This window comes from Mus caroli, unplaced genomic scaffold, assembly GCF_978045245.1.
Source record: "Mus caroli unplaced genomic scaffold, Mus_caroli_1 scaffold_3, whole genome shotgun sequence".
Classification (NCBI taxonomy): Eukaryota; Metazoa; Chordata; class Mammalia; order Rodentia; family Muridae; genus Mus; species Mus caroli.
The window spans coordinates 130,927,131-130,946,706 of NW_028227258.1; the positions used below are offsets into that span (position 1 = coordinate 130,927,131).

Consider the following 19,576-nt stretch of genomic DNA (forward strand, 5'->3'; position numbering starts at 1 on the left):
TTGGATGTACTTAGATGTGAACTTGCCCTACGTGAAAAGACAGCAGCCAGCCAGTAATCTCCCTGAACACAACAAGCTTAGTAACTTTTATTTCTCATAGAAGAGGTTTACATGGCATCAGCTCCCATATATTTAAGGGCTTTGGCAAGGGTCTAAGAATTTATGAAGGTACCTTGCTTTAAACCAGTCTACTCAATGTATGTTAAATAACTGATTCACTTAATGAGGTCAGATGAGCAATATCTAGTCTCTATCTTGTTTGTTTGTGATGGATCTTGCAATGTAGCCCTAGCTGGTCTGGAACCTGCTATGTAGGTAAAGCTGGCTTTGAATTCGCAGAAATCCTTCTGCCTCTATCTCCCAAATGCTGGGATTAAATGTGCATGTCACCACACCTAGCTAGTCTAAAGCATTTTAAGATAGAGACGTTTCTAGGACAGTCACCTTTAAGGAACCAGTGTAAAATAGAAGCTGTATGTCTCTCCTCTGTCCACTTAGCCTGAATAACTCTCTAACCTGACCTCATGGAAGACTCCTTCCCTGTTCTAAAATATATCTCCATTCCACTAACACATACATAACATGCTTCTTGCTTTCAGAAATGTATTATTATTTTAATAGAGGCAGGAGAAAGACCCTCACTTACTGATCTCTGCGTGTATCTAGCACTGAGTTAGGCAACTTCAAGAGCATGTCAACTCTCTCTACAGTCCTAGGAGATGTTCATCTCACAAACAAAGGAAGAAAAAGCAAGACGTTAAATGCTACAAGGTCATAGATTGAAAATCCTTGTAGATCTTCAGAAACCTCAAATCCATGAAATGTTGTGGACTCTAAACTAAGCTTGATCTATTTGAGCTTTTGGTCTTGTCTTCTTTGAGAGCTGAGAGAGAGACTAACCTCCTCATCCCTTGTTTTCAGTGACAGTGAGGTGGAGGGGGAAAAGTTAAGAGTACCAAGACCTCCTCAAGGAGGTGTTGGGGGGGAGCTTCCAGCGAGCAGGAAGCAGGCCTGGCTGGGTAGCTGAATCCAGGAGAGGTGGAGCTGTTGGCAGAAGCCAGCCCAAACATTACAGCGACACTGCAGAGTCCTACCCCACCCTGCCTTCCCAGGGCATAGAACTGCCCGGGCTCCTCTGCTCCAAGCGCCAGAAAGTACCGGAGGCTGGAGGCCGCACCTGGAAGGCGGGTGAGGTGTAGTGAGTGACAGACCCGGGGGGGGGGGGGGGGGGGGTGGCAGCGGGAGTGGTGCTAGGACTCGGTAATGGAAAGGGCTGGGTTAGCCACGTGATTACAAGGAGGCGGAGATAGGCAAGCTGGAGAGCAGACTGGCAGGCGCGGGAGGGGTGCGGAGGGGTTTCAATCTGAATAATTGAAGAGCGATTCAGCAGCGTCCGCTGCCTCCTGCCTTCCTTTATCACTACCACCGCCCCCATCTCAGCTGTAAGTGCAGACCGCCGGACATTAGCATCCAGTCCAGGCCATCACCTCCAACCCCTCTGGTGAGTGGATGCCCCCTTCACCACAGTCTGTGCCCCCAGCGCGGCCCCGGGCTTCCCAGCTGGACCCCGGGAGACTAAGATGAACCAGGGAGCCCCAGACACCCGCAGGGAGGAAGCGGGAACATGGCGCGGAGGTTGAGGGCGACCTACTGGAAGGGGATCTCTGGAAAAACCAAGGAGCGAGGTCAGGGTCGCGCGGGCTCCCGCTGGGAATGGGTCCCCCTGTAGCATCCGCGATGAGGGGACTCGCGGGAGCGGGCAGGCGGAGCGCGGGCTGGCGCAACCTCCGCCGCGGCGGGAGCGAGAGGCTAAGATGCTGGGAATGACAGTGTGGGCCTCCCGGGTCTCCGCAGTCGCGGGGCCCATCCTGTCCTCCAAGCCTATCCACGCACCTGACCGGGGCAACTGGGCTCTTGGCCTGGGATTGAGCCCTTGGGAAAAGGAGAGGTGTTTTCCGGGCCGCAGTCCCAGAGGAAGGCGGGGATATGAATCTGTCCTTTTACCAGAGCAAAACTCTTCAAAGGGACTCCAGTGAAGCCCTGCGCCCCGACTAGGCTGGTGCGCCACGAGGACCATCTGTCCCCGGCCAAGCGGGAGACCGTGCAGTGAGGAGGATGTGACGGGAGAGCTATCTGGGCAGGTTCCTGCCCCGAGCCCGCGGCTCTCGAGAAGGCTCTCGCACGCACTGCTTCGCCTCTTTGGGGCCTTTTTCCCAGCCCCAAAACACATCTCAGTTTCCCACAAATTCTGAGGGCCAGAGTAGGGTGGCGTGGCCCCGAGCCTTCTGTTTCCACTGAGTCACCCCTCCTCCCCCGCCAAGTGTGCATTTTACATCATGATCAAACTGTAAGGTAGAAGCTGTCAAATGACTGACAGAAGAAAGATGAGGGAAGGTGGAAGCAGCACAGGCTGTCGTCTCTTCTTGATAGTGATTCCGCTACGTGTGCGAAACTCGGTTCATTGAGAGGCTCAAAGGATGTTCGCCTGCGTGGCAGAGGCAGTAACTGGCCAGAGTAACCAAGGGTTTCAGGGATAATCTGCCTCTCCGGAGTCCCAGAGAGAGCTGGGGACAGGTTGAAGAGCTGGCTAGAGTTGGGATGTTGTGTCGCTGTCCTGGGTGCTGAAAGTTGTCTGCTGCGCGGTAAATACCTGGGGACTGGTGGGATCCACTGGCTGGTCAGCTTTCCCTGCAGTTGAGATCTAACACCTAAAGGGCATTGTCTCATGTTTATCAAGAAAACAAGAGAGTATCCTTTGCTTTCCCAGTTCTCTGCTTCCCCAGACTTTCGTTGGAGGTTCCCAGCATGTCTGGGTAGAAAAACAAGGGGGCCCTGTCATTCCAGGATGTGGCTTGATAACTCTGGATGATGCCCTCGTTCTGCCTGTTCCAAGTCTTCCGGTTCATAAAGTGTTGAAAAAGCAGTTAGGGATGCTGTCCTGATAAACATTTCTGTAGCTTTTAGGAACCAGAGAACTCTAAGGCTACAGAAACATAAGTGGATTAATTAAAAGGGAGATGGATTCATGCTTGCTTTGGGTTATGACTCTCCTCTGTATGCTTCTGTCACCACCGCGTATTTTTCTCATCCTCCAACACAAATTTTAATACACTCTAGGTTTATTTCTTTAGTGTTCCATGGGTAGGATGAAGAATGGGGTGGGGCAATGGGAATGGGGGCGGGGAGAGACTATTTACTGAGCATCTATACTCTGCTAGACAATGCCATCTAGTTTAAACCTCACAACAATGGTTAACCATATATAACACAGATGGAAAATCTACAGTTGGGGATCTTGACTCAGAGTTTGCGTTCACACTGTATACTGCTCAGCTCCCATGTCCAAGTCACTTATATGATCTTGCTCATGAATGTAACTTTCAACAGCTGTGATGAGAAGCAGGGATATAGTAATCGACAAAAGGAGGGCTGCATTCTCCTTCACACACTCCGTTATCTCTCTAGTCATTTCTTCTTTAATCTGCTCACCCACCCACTGTCACTCACCCCCACCCTGCCAACTGTCTTGTGCTTGCCACAACTGTTCACACAACTTGAGCGCCAGTTTTACAGAAACAGGTTGGAAGCTAAACCAGCAGGCTTTCCTGGAAGGACAAGAATGGGAAGAGTGAAACAGTGAGCCTGGAAACCCAGATATGCCTTCATTTTAGATTCGTGCTGTTGTAATGGTGGTGAACATGTGTTTGGCAACGTTGTTTTACAGAAAGCAAACTGTGGGAACTCAGGACTCCCATTCTTCCCAGTCACTTAATTGAAGTTAGTATCTTAATCCTACAAATACTTTCCAGAGCCAGCACCCTTCTCACTCACCCACAGGGCCTGAACTATTTACCCACAGTGCCTTTTTGGTCACCTTTCACAGATAATCATGATAAAGCACAAATGTCTAACATGCAGATAGTCAGTCCCCTTAGCTATTTCCCCCATCTTTTTCCTCTTCTGGTTCCACTCCAGTACCGTCTTCCTCAGTGTCCCTGAAACACATAACCAATCTTCAGGGATGTTTCCCATGAAGCAGTTCACAAACAGGGATGATGGTGTGGCTGTCTCCACCATTCCCTTGGTACCTATACTTTCTCTGACTCAGTCCAACGACACAATTTCCCTCAAACTGATGATGCTAAGCAGTTCTCCATGCTTCAGATGGAAGGCTCTAAAATAATCTAGGAAGAAATACAAATCACTAAATAGTGCCAGCGTTTATAAAATGCTCTCCACAGGTTAGTCATGATGCTAAGTCCTTTCATCTATCATTTCTTGGGGTCTCCCCAATTCTCTCAAGTACAGAGCTTCATCAGAGACTGTCCTGAGATGGTCAGCCATCCTAGCAGACTCTGACAGCTCATTCACTTCTCTATGCTTCTTTTAACAGCCTGTAGTAAAATCTCATCTTCATTCTTTGGATTCCTGTAGCCCTGGTGAGTAGACATTTTTACACTGAATTGATGGTGCTGTCTTGCTCCGAATCTTAGTTTAGAAATTCAAATTCAATCCAAATGGCACTGAAACGCAAATGGATCTTCCGTCTTCCATTTGTTAGTACTTCCTCAGAGATCCCCAGATGTCTTCTTGTTGTTATTGCCAACAATTTGCTTCAGCCCCTCCCTCCTTAATGCCCAGTTAAGGCATAACTCATATTAAGTTCACATTAAATAGCCCCACAAGCCTAAAGATGCTACTGATGGGGTGTTCTGGGCCCTATGAGCCATAATCTTAAACCATATAGTACCTCTCTGTCCAGTACGGTAGTCAAGAGCTACATAGACCCACTTAAAATCAAACTGTAACTAAAATGTTTAGAAGTAAGTCAGTATCTCATATTTTGAGTGCTCAATAACCATAGGTGACAAGTGATTATCTTGTCAGAAGATTTGTTAGACAACACCACTTTAGAAAGTGCTAAAAAAAAAATCTCACAGCAACAAAGAACTAGGCATTGAGACAAATTAAGGATTCAAGACTCCTTTGGGGGCTGGTGAGATGGCTCAGTGGGTAAGAGCACCCGACTGCTCTTCTGAAGGTTCAGAGTTCAAATCCCAGCAGCCACATGGTGGCTCACAACCATCCGTAACAAGATCTGACTCCCTCTTCTGGAGTGTCTGAAGACAGCTACAATGTACTTACATATAATAAATAAATAAATCTTTAAAAAAAAAAAGACCCCTTTGAAGCTTCTTCCCAGAAAGGAGAAAAGAATACTTGTGCCCACAGATGGGCAGGGTAGTCCAGCCAGCCAGGAGCTCTGTATCAGCTTTGAGGAGCTGGCAGCCTCAGGAATCTGCTTCCTATAAACTCTATACATGAGGTGGTGGCTTGGTTTGGTTTGGTTTGGTTTGGTTTGGTTTGGTTTGGTTTGGTTTCCTGGCTTCCAATCTAGAGGTAACCTTACTCTTGTCCAGAGTTCAAATACACATAGTAATGAGCGTCTCTCTTATCTTAGTAATCACACTGTGATAAGCAGGGGAGAAATAGATGGCTTGAACCAGGAGTATGTGTGCCAGTTGGTGCCATTACACACCCCACCTAGACTCCCTTCTCATCTGTAAAACACACATGGGATTGCACAGCTGCCCCAGACAGGTGGGAGGACTGAAGACAGCTGGATGAGAGTACTTTTAAGGAGTGTGGTTGAACACAATTGTTGATCATTACTTACAGATATGATATAGCCTATGCCCAAACAAGGCAGTCCAGCTGGAATGGCTTCTGCATGTATTTTAAATCTTTGATAAGAATACATTTTGTCTGTATTTTCATTTTCATGTTGAATTTAAATTTTTGATTGTTAAAATTTCTCATTGGTTAGGGTCTATTAATAGAAACCGTGCACCGTTTATAGCTTAGTTTATTTGAACCTGAATATTTCCCTCTCAGAAAAAAAAAAAGTCATTAACTAAAGGTTCTTAGTGTCTCAAAAGAGAACTGCTGTGATGTTAGAGATGCAGAAATTTAAAAAGTGTGTTATGGGTTTTCCTCAGTGCAGACGGTGAGAGGGATTAATTTAAAAGAAATGTCTTATTACTAATGAAGTGAGTGCCAACCCATCTCATAAGTGAGTGTGAACAAAAATAACCCTATCTCATGCATTGATTAAGCCAAAAGAAAGGTACAAATCTATTACCTCAACTGAATTCTTGAGGCTGCTCTGCATTAAGTATTCTGGCCTTAAATAGGAGCATTTGTAGTGTGGACTCCCAAGCCTGGAGTCTATCCCTGTACCTTGTTTGATGCTATTCATGCCTCAAGTAGGAGTACTTTCATATGCAGCCATGGCTTGTTGCACATTTGTTTCTTAGCCATTCTCCTCTTTTAACATTAGGCCAACACAGGGCTCAGATACTGGACAAGATAACCCTGCAAATGAAATTCCACCAGCAGATGAGTTCTTTCTTTAAAAACATAGGATACTAATTCTTTGAGAATTTCACATATGAATGCCACGTACTTGATCATATTTACCTCCCTCCCCACACTCTTCCCCTCAACGCTTCTCAAAGATCTACCCAACACCCTACTCCTCCCGAGTTTAACTCTTGGTTGTATTTGTTGCAGCTGTTGTTCATCTTGAAGACTTGGGGAAGTCCTTATGCTGCTCTGTTTATCAGCAGAGCCCCTAAGAAATCAAAATGAGAAGGCCTAAAAGGAATCAGACTCCTGGCAAGGCATTTTCCTTCTCAGCCATTTCAGCATGACAGGGAGATGGGTGGTGACTTGCAAGACGCACTGCCAGGGAGGCAGATCAGACACTCTTGGGTGGCAGCCAAGCGTGCCATTCTCAGGCCTTCCTTACATGAAACTGCATTACTAAAGGAGAGATTATATTCTGAGAGGCAGATGACCCTGACCTAGTAAATCATCTTAGTTTCAATAATCAGCATCTTCAGTTGAAAGTCAATTATTTGCATAGCACAAATTGTTTGTTCTGTGGATGGGCCTAGGTTTTCAAAAAGCAGAAATGCTGTTACCCTGAGCTGAAAAGAGCTCAGTATTCCGTGTTTGTTAATTAATGGAATTCTCTGACTTTATATTGAAGGAACAAAGAATTGATAATTTAGTTCTGTAGCTGGCCTATAGAGCATCCAATCATCCAATTAGTCAATAGTGTAATTGAAAGTGGTCTCATCCTGGCACAAAAACATGGTGGCAAGGGTGCTTGAAATCTTACAGCCTGGCACAGGGACACTCAAAGAGAATATGCTGAATTCAGGGATATTTATATGCTTACTGGCCATACACTCAGCTAGCCAACCCTTTCTCAAGAAATGAATATTTGGGGCTACAGAGATGGCTCTGTGGTTAAGGGCACTTGCTCTTGGCGAGGACCTAAGCCTTATTTACAGCACAAATTGGTGGCTCACAACCATCCTTAACTCTAGTTCCAAGGAATGCAACTGCCTTTTTTGACCTCTGCAGGAACACACATGGTACACAGACATACGGGTAGGGAAAACATTCATATGCATAAAATAAAATTACTTTAAAGGAAGAAATGAATATTTCCGAGGCCAGAGAGAAGGCTCAGTGAATAAGTAAAGTATTTGCTATGCAAGCACGAAAGACAAAATCTGGATTCTGAGAACCCATATGGAAGCCAAGCATGGTGGCATTTGCCTGCCACCCCAGAGCTGAGAGAGAGGGTTAAAGAGAGATCCCCAGAGCTTGCTGACCAGTGAATCTGACTGATCAGTGAATTCCAAGTTCAGTAGAGAGCAAGAGAGCAAGATACCCCACATCAACCTGGCCTCTACCCATGTGTGCACCCTCATGCACACATGCACATGCATTCATCAACACACACAGAGAGAGAGAGAGAGAGAGAGAGAGAGAGAGAGAGAGAGAGAGAGAGAGAGAGGATAACAAAAGTGGATGTTTTCATGATGCAAGCTTTTAACAAATAAAACAAGACACACACATAGAACACCACATTTTACTCTGATATTCTCAGTGCCTCAGTGAGTCACAGAAGGTAATACTAGCCAACAAAGTCTGCTCCTAAGAGTTATGTCATGCTGACACCATCAAAGGACAGGTGATATGTCAGCCGCGCTGGGTCTTGGATTTTATTGTGTGGAGGCAGCTCCATAAGCACTAAGCTTAGATTGAGTTGTGTGTCTTTTTCTACTTTTCTGTCATTTTCCACTTTAACTTGTCATTTCCTTGACAGCATTTGGTCAGCTTTCATGGTAGTGACAGGAATTGCTATTGTTATGAATTCAGAAGAAGCACAATGTAGCATGAAAGCAAATACATTAATTACCGGAGAGCCCTAGGGTCTGATGGCTTGCAGACGGGAATCCTTTCCCCGGAATAACCAGGTCTGCATTTAAGGGTGTTTACTGGGGAAAAATGGAGGGAGAGAAAGAGGGGGGTGGTAATCATTCTAGTCCAACTCATCAATAAACAAATGCTTAGAATTAATTGATTCTTGTTTGTCAAAGGCAAAATATTCCTACCCAGTAAACCAACTAACAAATGAGCAGGCTGATCTCCACACCCTTGCATTGTTTGAAAATTTTTCCCCTTTGTTTATTCTGTTTTATCAGTAAGTAAAAAAAACAACTGGACATTCTTCAGATAAAATGGTCTTCCTAATTTGTCTGCACTGATTGTTTATTAGAGATTTAGTCTCTAACAAATTACTGTTATACTGCTATTTTGTAACCACCATATAATCTAGCTGTCTTATGCCCACAGAGATCTAAGCTAAGCTTAGTCATTCAAATTAATGGCACAGGCTCCTTTCTCTCCACCCACTAAACTTCATGCATCTTTCCATGACTCATGAGAACTCCTTTAGGTCCTTCTACTAAACGTTTACCAAAGTACAAAGTGGAAGGACTGGATTCTACTCTCTTCCTCTTTGTTAATTTGGGATGTGAAATGCTCTGTGAGTCTGAACATCTGGTTTCCTTCTCAACTTCAAAGTGTACTGGCTATAAAATTTGAGCAATCACTTAACTTCTACAAGAGCTTAGCTTCTTTATCTTCTGGGGAAATGGTTCAGTCATGGGCAAGCGTGAAGCCTTGAGTAAGTAGAGGGTAGTGACATGCACTGGTAACCCCGGTGCTGGGGAGTCAGAGACATGCAGACTGAGCCCTGGAGCTCACTAACCAGCCATCCCAGCCAAATCATCAAGTCAGATGAAAACCAGAGACTATCTGAGAAAATAGGGTCAAGAGGGACTGAGGAAACCACCTTGGGTTTGATCTTTGGCCTACACACACAAACACGAACATCCACACACACACACAACCCACATACTCACACACACATACTCACACATACCCACACACTCACACACATATACTCACACATACCCACACACACAAACACACACACACAAAGATCATAGAATCTGCCCTCTCATCTTACCAAAAAGGCCAATGAGATCAGCTGTTACAGCTCCTTATAGTCTACAAAATCTTTATAAATAAAAAGATGTGTTTTCTATCTTTTCCAATGATCCCTGAACTAGGATCATCAATTAAATCAATGACATTAGAGTTGAGAACATCTTAGATGGAACTTGCTAGTCCAGAAAGTTGTGCTCATGTGGGAGGCTTTCTGATGTTTTCTAAAGCCAACAGTTTTCAGCCTGGGCAATGTCTCCTTACTAGCAGGCATTTTTCATTTTCATGGATACTGTCTTAGTCACTATTCTATTGCTGTGAAGAGACACCATGACCATGGGGACTCCTATGAGAGAAAGCATTTCATTGGCAGATGGCTTACAATTTCAGAGGTCTAGTCCATTATCATCATGGTGACATGCAGGCAGGCATGGTGTTGGAGAAGTAGTGAAGAGCTATCCAGAGAGGCAGAGAGAGAGAGAGAGACAGACAGAGAGACAAATAGACAGATAGAGAGGCAGAGGGAGAGAGAGAGAGACAGATAGACAGATAGAGAGACAGACAGAGACAGAGAGAAAGAGAAAGATAGACAGACAGACTGAAAAACACAGAGACAGACAGACAGGCAGGCAGGCAGGCAGACAGACAGACAGACTGGCATGAGTTTTTGAAACCTCAAAGCCCACTCCCAACAACAAACTTCCTCCAACAAGGACACACCTCCTAATCTTTTTCAAATAGTGCCACTCCCCAGTGACTAAGTATTCAAATATATGAGCCTATGAGGGTTGTTCTTATCTAAATCACCACAGACACTGGGGAGAGAGAATATACCAAGTAGAGCACACTGCACAAAACAAGCCTTCAAAGTAAGACTTGTTTCATGCAAATGCTAGACACGCTCTCTTCTTCTGACACTGTTCTAAGCTGTGTGGTGCTCTTGGTCCCTAATCATCAATTAGAGAGAATTTACTCTTGGTCTCCTCCCTGAGATGAAATATACCTTGTATGAGATATAAAACAACTCAGAAGCTTTACCAGGTTCCTAAGGACTTTATTAAGAAGCCTTAAAAAAAAACTGAGTCAGAAATCAGTGTTTTAAAATCATCCTTAAGACCACCAATCATGACACCTTGAGTTAAGGGACCCACATTATGAAAGGGGAGAACTGACTTCTAAAAGTTGTCCTCTGGAGTCTACACACACAGCATTATGTGTGTGAACTTGCACATACCTGAGTGCATATGTTGATCTCTCTCTCTCTCTCTCTCTCTCTCTCTCTCTCTCTCTCTCTCTCTCTCTCTCTCTCTCTCTTGCATGAGCACGCACACTCACACACACACACACACTAATAAATGTAACAGACATTTTATTTTTAAAGAAATAACAAACAAGTTCTAAAAGCTTCTACAATCTCAGTTGAGTCAGAATACTAATAAGTTAGCATGATGTGAAGCCTAAATTGAAGATTTGGATTTAGGACCCAAAACAGTAGGTCATGTTTCTGAACAATGTCTTCCTTAAAGTTTATTGGTTTATGGCTTTTCTTTATGATACATGGAGTTAGTTAGAAACCAAACCTTAGACCCCTTCTGCGCAAATACCAGTAGCAGTCTGACAATGGGAGGAGCGTAAACCTTGGCAGGTGTACATACAGCACCCCATATGCTATAACATGCTGTGAAGGAATGTCTGGAGAGATCGGAGATTCTCAGGTGGATAAGTGAGGAAGGACGAGGGCTTCTGAGGAAATGCAAACTACAGAAATGCTAGCTATGCAAACAGCAATGGCACATAGAGGGCTGAGGTGCAGCCCTGGGAACGATAGAAGTCTAGAGAGACTTGACTGCAGTTAGGGAGGGGGCTGTTCCTGTAGCCTGCAGATTATTCTTTGAACAGAGTTTTCTATAAGTGTTTTAGGCACACCACTGGAGCCAAGTCTAGTCTGTAGTCTGTGGCAGACACCAGAGTCAGAAGCTAACCTTAGAAGTAGAAGGTATTTCAGAAATCATCTCAGCCATCTCCTTTCCAGATTTACAGCTATAAATTATTAAACCTCAGAGATACTGAGTTGTCCAGGGTCAGCCTCAAGTTTGCTCCAGTGTTCAGAAACCACACTCATCACCTGAGCACAGTCCAGTGACACAGAGAGTGATTTTAAACACCAAAGAGACTCTATGTTTTCTGTTGCTTACTATTAGGAAAAAATTCTTTCCCTACAGTCTGGCACAGATCAAGTCTCTGGCTGTGCCCACATGAGAGCATCCTCTTCAGAAGTGCTAAGAAAAGGTACACCAGCATGCTAGCATGCTTCTCTGCCCCGACCTCACGTGTCTCCCCTTGCCTCCTCACTTCAGACTGACAGGGATTATAGAGGCATAGCCTGAATAGAAGGCATCGTAATCTCCAGTGATTCTGTCTGTGTTTTCATATCTGTGCTTGCATATCGATGACCACAACCCATTTTCTAGATGAGTGAGCCTTCAGAAAGATGAAGCAGCCTGTGCCCAAACACATCCGATGCAGAACTGCAGATGCCAGAGCTCTGGTGAGATCTGTGGCACAGCTCAGCTCCTCACCCATCAACATAATTCTAATAATTTGTCCAAGCTTATAGGCTAAGATTTCTTGTCACAGCCAAATCAATCTGTGACTATTTGGGATTCCGAGGTCATCTGTTTCTTACTCCTCCTTTCTTTTCTTGCTATTTTTCTTTCACCTTTAAGACAGCACACATCTGGCACAAATTATCTAAGCTAAGGAACTCACTTTATAAGAATAAGAACCAAGACCCAGAGAAGGAAAGCCACCTGTCCACGTCTGCATAGGTAGAGCAGGATTACAGTTAGAATCCTACTCTGCTAGGATAAGCACATTTCCCTCCATAACTAACTGCTTTTGCCCAGGGAGAGTCTCAAAGCTCCTTCCCTCTCCTTACCCAGCCCTCCCAAAGTGAATGTAGATACCTGTCTACAAGGTGTCCACTGGTTCATATCAAAACCTTCTCAGAAGTTTCTATAGCTTCCACTCCACCATTAAATACCAGTTCATACATTCCATAAAGAAGCCACCTAGGAAAAAGCTTAGAAAGCTTTCTGGTGCAGGAAATGCATAGGACTAAGGTCATTATTCTAGCAATGAATACCACAGCAGAACAATAAACACAAAGAGACAGAGGCCAGGATCCCTGCGAATCCTGCAAAGTTCATCCACTGTTCAAGGTAAGGTTATTAGAGATCAAAAGCTAGGTGATAAGAGTAGCATGCAGTGACCAAGAAAGAGAAACAATACAACTCCATAGTCTTCTCTTCCTTGGAAACAAGGTATTTTACCTGAGTTGACCAGGATAATGCATTTCATATTATAGGTACAAATTTATGTTGATAAAAGTTTTCTGACCTGTGGCACTAATACTTTGTGTATACATTACTTCCGGGGAACCATTTAACTGTAAAACTTAGATGGTGTTTCAATAAAGATTGCACTGAAAAGAAGTCAGATCATTGTCATGAACATTTGCAATTGAAGATGTGTGGAGAGAGGGGTACACTGTGGGACACACTGTGACACACTGCAACTTCCCTGACAGGTGTTTTCTATGCTTTGTTTTGTTTATTTTTGGTTGTTTGCTGGTTTGTTTTGTGTAGGGAGGGAGGTGGCAAGGCAGAGAGTGGGTATGAGGAGATGAGGAGATGAGTGGGACTGCGGTGTGTGATGTGAAACTCAAAAGAATCAATAAAGGTTAAAAAAGAAAACAGAAGAGAAGAAAAGTCAAGGAGAGAAGTAAGAAAAAATAGGTTGTGAGACAGGGCTTTGTAAAGTAAGAACTCTCTCAGAAACCTACTGTGTACAAAAACTTGTCTTAATCAGCTTTGCCAAGACTGATCTCCCAGAACAGAACCAAGCGATGCTCACCAAGCCCCCAGAGGCTGACTTGCATGCTACTGGATGTTGATCTGTCTCTCCATGTATGGGGTGATGTCGTGGATGCAGCCTAACCCTGCTGGAGAAACCAGTTAGGTGGGAATGCACACGCTCAGAACTCACAGAGCTCCGCAGATAATCATGAAGAGGCTGGGTGCTTCCTAAGAGAGAGAGATCGCTTACACTTTGTGCTGAGTCTGTGTCTTTCACTTCAGAAGATAGTATAATCTGGCCTTGCTCTGAGCAAACCAGCGGCTAACTTGTCCTAACCAGACACCTCCACTCCAGACCCTGACATTTGAAATTTAATATGGAAAACAGCCCTCGGCTGATAATGACTCCCCTTCAAAGTGCAAATGGAATTGGCTCTCGTGTGGGTTTGGTTTTTTTGTTTTTTGTTTTTGTATTTTTAAATCAGATCACTCCAATCATTTCTAAAACAGCCCAAATAATCATTTTTTGACTATTTTGACTTTGCTATCCTGTGCTGGCCAGCTCTCCTGACCCCAAACAGGAATAAACTGTGCAGACAGTCTGGGATTGATTTTAGATTCTGTCCTAGTCGCAAAGCTTTTTGACACACTTCCCAGCATCAGAAGGCAGAGAAGGAAAATATCTGAATGAGTATAAACTGCCGTGCCAGAAATAAATTCCTAATATAGACAACTAAAATATGCCACTATAGAGATCAACCATCAAAATAGAAGCAAGGCATTTTTGCTTCAGTGTAATCTTAGTGCTTGTGTACTCTGTTCTATCTGAAGCGTGGTCCAACCATCAGTTAGAAATGGATACTATTGTGCCATCACGGTGCCTGTGAGTCTGGCACTTGGAAGGCTACAGCAGGAGGATTATGAATTAGAAGTCAACCTGTGCTACCACCTAGAAAACCTTACCCCAAAAAAATAAATAAGTCAAAATCCCACTGGCCAGGGGAGCATGATGATGTCATCTCTTCATTGCACACAACTCCACAGTGGCATGAAACTGAGTGTTCTTAGAGTCAAGGGCAGTCAGGGAGCTGTATCAGAGTACTTCTGATCATCTTAACAATTCCACTTACATGTACTTGCTTCATCTCTGAATTAGGTATTGTTGTTCCCCTAATATTTGTTAGTATTTTTGAGAATTTAAATGACTAGAGCCTCCCAGGCAGTAGGTTAGAGCCAAATGCACGCACCTGCCACAACCCCACCTCTACCCATCCCATCCTCGGTTTTGAAATCTCTCTGAAACAGATCACTCGCTGTGGATACCTGCAGTAAGAATAACTAACAAGCTTACCACTACCTTAGCAGCAGAGAGCTGGACCCAGGTTTCCAAAGATTTGGTTTGGAACTTTGGATAAGTTGCCTGGTTTCTAAAACTCAAGTCACTTCCTCTGGGAGGGAAATGGTCTTTTTGTTCATTTATTTGTTTATTCATCCAACAAATATGCTTTAAAAATGAAACTACTGGTGAAGACAAACTATTGATAAAAGGAGAGCCATAAGCCATGACATTTTTGCTGAAATAAAAAATAACGTGAAATCCCAACCCTCTTGGATCTGCGGAGGAGGACACCCTCAATTAGTGCTTTTGGGATCGTGTCTTAATTAGGGAGTTGTTTCGAATTCTTCTTGTGTAACTGCCAAGGAAACAAGTCAGAACTTAGCAAAAGCAAAGACTTGGAGCTCAAGATTCTCACCAGTAGGATTTGTGGAAAAGAGATTTTTCTCTAAGCTATCTAGTACACAGTGTCTTTAGACTCAATTCAATATTCTCAAGATATATTCCTATATGCCAGGGACTCCTTTCTTACAGTTGAGGCAAGACCACAGCACAGGGAACAACGAGAGCTGGTGGGAGATTGAAGGCAGACAGGGCGCTGGAGAAAAAATGGGAATGTGGGGTTTGAAAGGCCATTTTGTTTCATTTATGAGAACTGTGAGGTTACATTTGCTGTCATTGAGTGAGTGAGTCTCATTTCCATATTCCATGATAAAATACTTGAACAAAAGCAGCTTAAAAGAGAACCTGCTTTGTTGTGGTTCAGGGTTCAGTTTACAGCCCACCATGGCGGGTAGGACATAGAGTTTGGAGCCTGAGGGAACTGCTCACATCGACTCTGTAGTCAAGATGCAGAGAGGTAGTGATGCCTGCTGGTTCACCCTCTCCACTGTGGGCAGTCCAGGATTCCTCTATCAGGGACTAAATGGTTTCCACCAATAAAGATGGGTCTACCACATCAATGAAATCCCCACAAGCATGCCTAGAGGCCCATCTCCCAAGGAATCCCAGGTTTTGTTGAGTTGACAATCAGCACTAAGCATCAATGCAAAAGAATACAAAATAAATTTTAAAAAAAGAATCAACTAGAACAGGAGAGGAAAGACCTTCTTTTTGGCAGAGCCTTTCTTTATAGGGAAGACAAGGCAAGATCACCTGCATGTTACTTCCCAAGTCAAAGCTTTGCCAGTGTCTTAGACAAGAGCATATGAATAAACGGGTAAAGGGCCAGCCCTTCTCAGTAGCAAATCATCCCATTTGTGGCCAATTTCCAGTAATCAGTTGAGGGGATGAGTCATGAAGCCATTAACTAATAGATTTTCCCTAACCATGCCTGGAGGCCTAATTTGCACACAAGAGCCACATTTGGGTTTGCAAGGTAATTTTCTCTTTAGGCAAGGCTCATCAAAGCTTTTCCTCCCATAAGACCAAAGCCAAACCAAAATCAAAAGGAAACCACTGTCAACACAAAGTAAGATCATTTCCAGCCTAAACTCACTCAGCTCAGTGCTCACCTAGGGCCAGGGTCTTGTCAAGGAGTCAGATAAAATACATCCTCTCGGGCTGTTTAAGATATATCATCTATCTGATTGACTTACTTTAAATGCCAGAGCAAAACTCTCGAGATATTTCGTTTCCCTTTTTAAAAGACTTAGTTTGAATGGTGTGTGTATGTGTGACTGTGTATGTGTGACTGTGTATGATGTGTAACTGTGTATGTGTGACTGTGTATGTGTGGGAGTCTGTGAAGGTCAGGAGGGAGCACCAGAACCTTTGGAGCTGGAGTTACAGACAGTGAGTGGTGAGCCAGCCTACACAGGTGCTTGCAACAGAACTCAGGGCTTCTGTGAGAGCAGTATGCCCTAAATACTGGGCCATCTCTCCAGTCCTCTGCTTTATTTTTAAATAAACCACAGTGCAATGCTTGTTTTGTTTTGGGGTCAGCCGCTTGCAGTTAATTTATTTAGATAATTGTTTCATGACAAGCTCAATGGCTGTAAGACTAATAAAACTCACATCTCCTGGTCACTGAGTTCTGACTGGATTGGTAAGTCAGAACAATCAACTAGAACAGGAGAGGAACTATCTTCTTTTTTGTATAGGGAAGACAAGGCTGGGATCATCTGCTTGTTACTCCCTGAGTCAAAGCTTTGCCAGTGGTAGTAAGTTAGAAACACCAGCAGTGTGGTCATCAGGGAAGGACTGCAATTGAAGGGTGACAGAAGACTGACAAGACTAAATGAGCTACATCTTTGAGAGGAAAGAGCCCAGAAATGGTCAAGTCAACTGGAAATTGTGTAAGAGAAAGAACATTGTAGGATTAGAGGGCTCTGTGTCTTGTTGGATAGTAGTGGACCATTTACTCACATGTTTGGGATAAGCCCCAAGGCTGTCAGAAAGCTAAAGAGAGCATGTCCCTTCTCTCCTCAACTTAATGAGGAGGTCCCCTTTCTCTGACATCTCAGAAGCCATTCTACTTACAAAGGAAGTGGATGAGACGAACAGAGCTGCAGAGAGGGAGAAAAACCAGGTAAGCTTGGCATACCTAGAACCAAGAAAATGCCAAAAAGGTGGAACTGGGTAGTGGTTCCATCCTAGCTCTCCAGTGATGAGAGCCTGATCTCACAGACTATAGCACCCATTGTCCTTCTGGTCCTGTGACTCCTGTCTTTTTGACAGGAGGGCATCCTCATGTTTTAGTTGCTTCCTGCTTGGAAGCAGTCTATTATTAACTTAAAGATGCACTTCCTTGATTATGTTCCATTCAGCTCTGTGGGCTCGAGCCTCTAAGGGGCCAGCTTTCTGTTTCTACCTTCTACATCTTGTTTTTTTTCCATTACTTTCCCACTGTGATATTTTCCTCCTTTTGATGGGATCTTCATTTTCTAGCAAGAGCAGGGAGGAGGCTGCTTCATCAAGTCAAGAAGCTGAGGACTGTGTTGTCCACAGGACAAAGAGTCGTGATATACAAGTCAAAAAGCTCTTCCCCCACCCTTCAGCGGGTGGCCCCAACCTTGTTCTAGCAAGCAAACGTATTCTTTCCTCCCTACTGACTTAATTTTTAAAATACTTTTTCCCTTTAGCAAGCTTCGGGCTCTCATATAATCTGTAAAATTCTCTTCACTGCCTAGAATCCTACAAAGATAACTCTTGTTGCTTTCTTTTCCTAGGAAAAATGGGTGGTGATTTATACAAGTCTTATTCTAACTGAGCTTGGAAATAGCCACCATACACACACTCACATGCACACACAAGTTCCTTGCCTTCTTTCTGACATCTGGCCATGTCACTTCCACAGTCAAGAGCAGAGAGAGTGAATTCGTGCACGACTGGTACTCAGCTAGCTTCCTCTTCTCTTACATGGTCTAGGGTGCCAAACCAAGGGATAGCACTGCCCACTCTTGGACATCAAGACATCTTGTATATCAACTAACAATCAAGACAACATCCCACAGACACAACCAGCCTGATCTAGACACTCACTCATTAAATTCTCCTCCCAGACACTTTAGGTTGTATCAAGTAAACAATTAAACTGACCAATGCAGTGTCTTAAACCAGAATGTACCAGACATTTCCTATCATTAACAGGAATTTTGACAAGGGCCCTCAATTATAAGACAAGAAAACTATGACTTTAAAAAAAAACAAAAAACAAAAACAACAAAAAGACATGTAAACAAGTAGGCAAGGCAGGAAAACTGATTTCAGAGACTGTATAGACTAAAGCACAAACATCATAAAACAAGAGCTAAACACGTAAGTCGGGGGAAAAGCTCCTGACTCTGGAACTCTAGGCAGTGGCCTGTAACTAGCAATGCGACGTGTTGGGTTTCTGGTTCCTGCCTTGCCTGTGAAATGACATCACCAGGCCTGACCCCAAACACGTCTTCTGTGTTTCTGTTGTCTGTGTATGAAATGAGATTATGAAATTTAATCATTCCTTTCAGTTGCGGAACCTGAGAGTGCATGGTCCATTTGCTGTGTGCCTCCTCCACAGGGCCAGCACCTATCCTCAACACACCAGATTTCTAATAGGAAAGGGCACTGCACACTGTTGGAAATGACTCAGAAATAATTCTGCTCTCCAAAGAGAACCTGTCGTTCCTATGGCTGTGATTACACATCGCTCAGGCTGGCTTAGAAAGCACTCAGGGCTGTTTATGCCCCTGCCACTCAAAGGCACTCTGGTGACATTTGAGGGGGGAGGGGTGTGCTAAATACTGTCACTCATATGTGAAAACATCATGAACTCATATAAGCCTTTTACACAAGAACCTGTTATAAGGCCATAAAGATGATAGATAGTCCTGAAATCATCAACAATCAGGGATCCTTCACTTAATAAAGGGATAACCTGGATTCCCACTCATCGTGTGCTCGCTGTCTTGTTATGGAGATGGCTATCAGAGCTAATGCACTGGAAATGGCCCTGATAAATGCAGCTGAAAACCAGGGACAGCAGGTGTTATTTAATGTGAAAATACGACGATCTATTTGCAAAAGCTTGCATTATACACAGACTCAGAAATGGTGTTTGCTGAACTAATGCAAGCACATCTTTTATGCAGCAAAGGGGCCCCCAATACAAATCTATTCAAAGCACAGTGGCAAGAGAGAGCAGAGAAACAAGATGTAAACGTGAGCATCCGGCTTACAGAAGCATCAACGTGCCATGATGTCTTTTAAAATGGAGGAACAGTGTTAAGAGAGGAGAGAACAGCATCCGATAGAACCCTTTGCATTAAACAATCAAAACATAAGTTTCCTCTAAGCCACTTAGAATATCAGCATGGTGTGACATGACTCTCAGGGTCACCATAGCATTGCCCACAACCAAGAGACAGAAATGACCTAAGTTGATGCAAATAATTCTACCAATAGAGGAATGGCACAGAAAATATGGTCCAGACACAGCTGAGAATCCTCTGTTCATAAGTGGAGTGAGATTCTGCAGCTTGCAGCAACACGGCTTGCACTGGAGGTCACTGTGAGATGGAGGACACCAGAT

General features: G+C 44.0%; 1 protein-coding gene across 2 annotated transcripts in view; it reads left to right on the top strand.

Annotated features, from left to right (window-relative positions):
* Positions 1–1,117: 1,117 nt before the first annotated feature.
* The window catches only part of Slc7a14 (solute carrier family 7 member 14), a 105,850-nt gene continuing 87,391 nt past the window's right edge, over positions 1,118–19,576 (top strand). The window contains exon 1 of one of the 2 annotated variants that reach the window (XM_029474776.2): positions 1,118–1,188. The gene's annotated coding sequence lies outside the window, so the exon portion shown is untranslated. Of the gene's footprint in view, positions 1,189–1,336; positions 1,502–19,576 lie in introns of those variants that run through there. The other variant, XM_021158661.3, reaches the window with a different exon arrangement.